Raw genomic sequence first — 6,089 nt, 5'->3', positions numbered from 1 at the left:
ATGCTTTTGCATTGAAACTCTATTTTAATACATGTTGCAGGTTGATTATTGAAGTATGGATGAATGATGAAACAAGTTTAGGGTGGACTAGATACACACCTTTAATCTATTTATCTTTTAATGTTATGTTATTTGTTGAAACAATGTTGTATTTTGTTTTGAATATTGTATGACAATTTAGCACTTGCAATGAAATTTGAATTTAATTAAATATTGTCACATAGTGTTATGAAGTCTCTAGCAATCTATACACACTTCGTCTCATCCCGATGTTTTCGCCATCGGTTGGGGTGTGACAATAAGCAACTCCACAATAAGTGTTTTAGAGTGGATTATGAAGGCGTGAATATAAACGTGCAACGTATACTTCTATTTATACCAATCCAAGATTCCTGAGAATGTGCCAAGTGTCCTTAGGTGTGATTAGAGCATGATTAGTGTCATATTAGGTGTTGATGCGTGTGTAGCGTGATATATTTTTATTGATATTTTAAGCCATTTTTAACACTTTAGTCAGGTTTTAAATTTATAAAACACGATATTCTACTAACACTAAACACACATATGGGCAAATGCACCCACCGTGAGCGTAGTATAGCGTTGGTAAGATACTGAGGCCGTCCAAGGACACAAGAGCTTTTAGTACCGCTTTATCTTCAACGTCTAATCAAATCAAATGTTTTAGAAAAAGGTTTTAAACATGAAAATAAAAACTAAAAATGCTGAAAATAAAATAAAATAAAACAGATAGACAAGATGAATCACTTGGATCCGACTCGCCTTTAATGTAACCTTTGATGATTTCCGCACTTTTGCACTTTTTAAGATATTATCTTAGTTATAGTAGTAGGCCCCTATTTTGAAGGTGACGTTACCCTCAACCCAGTAGTTTGAGTCAGCAAGGATACAATCCTAAAGGGTCGGAATATTGAAAGATAATTAATTAAGTTATTAATGCGTAATGCGGTAGGCCCCTCTTTTGAAGGTGACGTTACCCTCGGCTAAGTGGTTTGAGTCAGCAGGGATACAATCCCAAGTAGCCGGGTTAATGTATTAATAGTAGTTTACATATGAGGGGATCAAGCCATTCGCACCCCCGCCATCCAATATCAGTGGGTATTGAAGGAGGTTCTAGTAAGCTTGACCCAGGTCCTTGCAGGATCTATACACTGAATAAGGCAAGAACCTTACCAAACCATTCCCTTAACCCCCGACCAGGTAGCCAACATATCTCTATATAGGCCGTAGAGATATGAATGGTGAAAATCTTTTATTTTATATAGACAGTAAAATAACGCCAAGACACCACGGACAAATGATAAGGAAGTTTCACCTTCAACATAAGAAACTAGTTATTAAAGTCATTAATACAAAACCAAATAAAAAGTGCGAAAAGATTAAAAATCAAAAGTATTACATTAAATGCTTGTCTTCACCAAGTAATGTAAGAGACTTAGGCAAACATGGCCTTTGATTGTCAAGAACTCTTACTATCAATCTTGGATCCCGAGACTACTACACACACTCTAAGGTGGATGATGGATGATGGTGGTTGTGGGTGCTGTAGTGGTGGTGAAGTGGGAGAGAGGTGGTTTGCCAAGGGATACCTTTGATGTGAACGAAGCACCACTATTTATAGTCTGCACAGAAGCCCGGACACGGCCCCGTGTCCACTCTCTTTCTCTTTCTTCATTAACTGCAGTTTGTTTGCACTATCTCCACACGCCCCCATGTTCGCTGGGCACGACCCCGTGTGTAGAAGCGTATCTGTACTATTAAGATTTGCAAGATTCTGCGAATCTTAGCGTTGACCACGGCCCGTGTTGAGCTGGGCACGCCCCCGTGCTGGGAATAGAAGCTTATATAGCTTTGTCCTTTCTGCAGGTATCTGGCCACGCCCTCGTGTCCGCTGGGCACGGGGCCGTGGTCAGCCTTCTGTTTCTTTGTTTTTGCTTGGGAAGATGCTGTCGAGGGGTCGGGCATGCCACATTTATTCCTTTTTCTTTGTCTTCTTGTTAGATTTTGCTGCATATTTGTTCCTTTTGTTCAATTAAGCTCATTTGGTCCTGAAAATACAAAAGGAAGACAAAAGCACACTTTTTCCAACATTAGTACTAAAAAAAGAGATAGTTTTATGCCTCATTTGATGTAATTTATTTATTGCATTTTTCACACATCAGTGTCATGATGTGGTGCAGTGTGGCAAGTTTTATGAAAGGTGGTACAAGGATGAAAAAGGCTGCTGTCCAGCCATGTTTCTGCTGTCAGTGCACCACTTACGGAGTGTAAGGGGTATGCATTACGGTCGTAAGGGACCTCAGGCGCACACAATATTTGAATACCCCTTACGGACCGTAAGAGTTTTGGTTACAGTTCATAAGGACCTCCTTGAATTAGAAAATCTGCCTTTAAGGTAGATTTAGCCCCTCAATTTTTTAAATTTATAGTAATTTTATGGTTTTTTAACCCTTCCTTTCAACACTGTGAATTATGTGGAAGGTTTCCAGACACGTGTCACGTTAGTATTTGATCTAAAATTTTCGGGGTGTTACAGGTGCCACTCCCTTAATTAAAGAAGAATGTAGACCAAAACTAAGGTTCAAGAAAATATCACTTACTATTCAAGCTTTTGCGTGTGTCCATCCATCTACTTCTAATGGTCAAGAGCAATCTTATTTTATTTGACTTGATTCTCACATTGATAAAGATCTAATTAGGCAGTAAATCCTTGATGCGTGTCAGTGTATATATGTTTTTAGATATATATTTAAGCCCCTTTTTACACTTTTAGCCAAGTTTTAAATTTATAAAACACGATATTTACTAACACTAAACACACATATGGGCAAGTGCACCCATCGTGGACGTAGTATAGTGTTGGTAAGATACCGAGGTCGTCCAAGGACACAAGAGCTTTTAATACCGGTTTATCCTCAACGTCTAATCAAATCAAAAAGGTTAGAAAAATGTTTAAACTAAGAAAAATAAAAACTAACTAAATGCTGAAAATAAAAATAAAATAAAAACAGATAGACAAGATGAATCACTTGGATCCGACACGTGTATTAGTATAACCTTTGATTATTTTCGCACTTTTGCACTTGTTTAAGAGATTATCTTAGTTATTGTAGTAGGCCCCTCTTTTGAAGGCGACGTTACCCTCAACCCAGTAATTTGAGTCAGCAAGGATACAATCCTAAAGGGTCGGATTATTGAAAGATAATGAATTAAGTTATTAATGCAAATTGTGGTAGGCCCCGCTTCTGGCGGTGACGTTACCCTCGGCTAAGTAGTCTGAGTCAGCAGGGATACAGTCCTAAATAGCCGGGTTATAGTATTAATAGTAGTTAACTTATGAGAGGGTCAAAGAGTTTGGATCCCCGCCATCCAATACCTATGGGCATTGAAGGAGATCCTACTAAATTTGACCCAGGTCCCAAGCAGGACCTCTAAACGCTGAACAAGGGCAAGACCCTTACCAAACCGTTCCCTTAACCCCCGACCAGGTAGCCAACATACCTCCATATAGACCGTGGAGATATGAATGGTGAAAATCTTTTATTTTATATAGACAGTAAAATAATGCCAAGACACCACGGACAAACGATAAGGAAAGATCACCTTCAACATAAGTAACTAGTTATTAAAGTCATTAATACAAAACCAAATAAAAAGTGCAAAAGATTTAAAATAAAAAGTATTATACTAAACACTTGTCTTCACCAAGTGATGTAAGAGACTTAGGCAAACATGGCCTTGATTGTCAAGAACTCTTACGATCAATCTTGGATCCCGAGACGACTCACACACTCTACGATGGACAATGGATGATGGTGGTGGATAATGGTGTTATGGTGGTGGTGGGTGGTGGATGAGGTGTGAGAGAGGTGGTGTGCCAAGGGATGAGAGAGAATGAAGCCAAGCCCCTCTATTTATAGGCTGAACACAAGGCTGGACACGGCCCCGTGTCCGCTGGACACGGCCCCGTGCCCGCCTAACACTCTCTCTCCTCATTAATTGTAATTGCGAATTACAATTAATGCGCCTGCTGTACTTTCACCACGCCCCCGTGCCCGCTGGACACGGCCCCGTGGTGGGCAATGGAAGCTTCTACTGGTTTGTCTTTTCTGCTGCTTCCTGGGCACGCCCCCGTGTTCGCTGGACACGGGGCGTGTTCAGACTCTGTTTCTTCTCCTTTGCCTTGGGAGGTGCCGTTGAGGGTCCGGGCAATCCACTTTTGTTCCTTTTTCTTGTATTTATGGTAGAATTAGCTGTCTTTTTGCTTCTTTTGTGATTTTGAGCTCATTTCATCCTGAAAATACAAAAGGAAGACAAAAACACTCTTTTACCAACATTAGTACTAAAAAAGGGTTAGTTTTATGCCTTAATTGATGTGATTTATATGTTGCATTTTACACACATCAATCCTATTTTTTTGACTATTTACAACAACTCATCTTTTAGAAAGAAAAGTTGATCAGACTGTCCACGGTTGGATACACAGCTCGTGTAACACCCCAAAAATAGTTAATAGCTAAAATGCCATATAATAAAAGTAAGAAAGAAAATGATAGTTTAATATTAGTCAAATAAAGAAAACTAGAAGGACTAATTCAGCAAAAGTGGGAAACTTGGCTTTTAGTAAAATAAATAAAAATCAAGAAAATCACACACACACACATACGTGCGTGGGTGTGTGCGACCAGAGGAAGAAAACAGGGACTAAAACCCTAGTTCTTGATCTTGCCCATCAAATTCAACCCTTAAATCACATGATTCTGATTTGCATGTTGCTGAATTAGAGTGCCTAACACTTTCTCTTCATAAGGTATGTTGGGAATTGATGCATACTTGTGTATTGAATTCTTGATGAAGTTTATGATGCATAATTGAGTAATAATCTGCAGAAATTGTGTTAAAAAATTATAATCTACATGATTTCAAGTGAAGTTTTGATAAATATGAGTAGAACATTCGCTATGACTAGGTAATCGGTTGAATGCACAAGTAGGAACAATAGGGTTTTTGATGTATAATCGGAACTCATGAAATCTGAAGGTAAATAATGATGTTGAAACAAGTTATAATCAGAAATTAGATGTAAAAAGAGAATAGTAATCATTCTACTTGTTAATTAGGGGTTTTTGTGGTTACAAAACTTCAATAACAAGAATGATATGGCTAATTGTGAAGTATGCACACAAGATGCTTGATAAAACGCCTAAAAGAAGTTGATAGACACTAATTGTGGTATTTGGCTAAGTTAACAAGCTTAAGTTATGAACCGAAAGGTTCTAATGATAATTGGCTTGTGTATTTTAGGCAACACGAGTGAGGCGTCGGGAAGTCAAGCCGGTGCGGACACTTGCTTGAAAGGAAAGCTTTAAGGTATGTGGCTAACGCTTCATTACTATTGTAAATTAGTTTGTCATTGATATTTGTTGGTAATTAAGAATGTGAAGATTTAAGTCATTGAGTGGTTTGGTTTGCTTGAATGATGGACTTCATAATGGCAAATAAAACGGGTTATTAAGGGTAGGTACAAACCGGATAATGGGAGTACCTTATCCGTAATCTATAAGCCCGGGTGACGGGTAATAACGTATTAAACACGCAAACCAGTAATGGGAGCGTGAGTGTTGAACATAAAGAACCCAAAGATGGGTCACTCTGTTACGAAGTAATATCCCGTATTGTGTTTTGATGTTTTAAAAGTGCGAAACTGGAACAAACGGGTCAAAACAGCAAAACACGAAGAATATGCAGCAGCTACCGTAAGTTACGGTAGCTACCGTAACTTACGGTAGCGAGTAAAATGTTACGGTAGTTTTCAACTGCCTTACGGTAGCCTAATATCGCCCAGTGGCTACCGTAGCTTACGGTGGCTACCGTAAGCTACGGTAGAGCCCAGACACTTTTGTTGAATTTTGTATACTTTAGTTAATCGAATTCGTTTTTTAGCGTAGTTTCGATTATACTAACTTCTAAGGATCTTAATATACTTATGTTTGTTAATATTTCCTGCTTTTAGGTAATACTAGTACGTGGATGAAGGTCAAGTCAATGCTTCCGAACCGAACACATTCAAG

This window comes from Helianthus annuus, chromosome 4 (assembly GCF_002127325.2).
Source record: "Helianthus annuus cultivar XRQ/B chromosome 4, HanXRQr2.0-SUNRISE, whole genome shotgun sequence".
NCBI classification, from domain to species: Eukaryota; Viridiplantae; Streptophyta; class Magnoliopsida; order Asterales; family Asteraceae; genus Helianthus; species Helianthus annuus.
Note: the sequence above shows the minus strand (reverse complement) of the source record.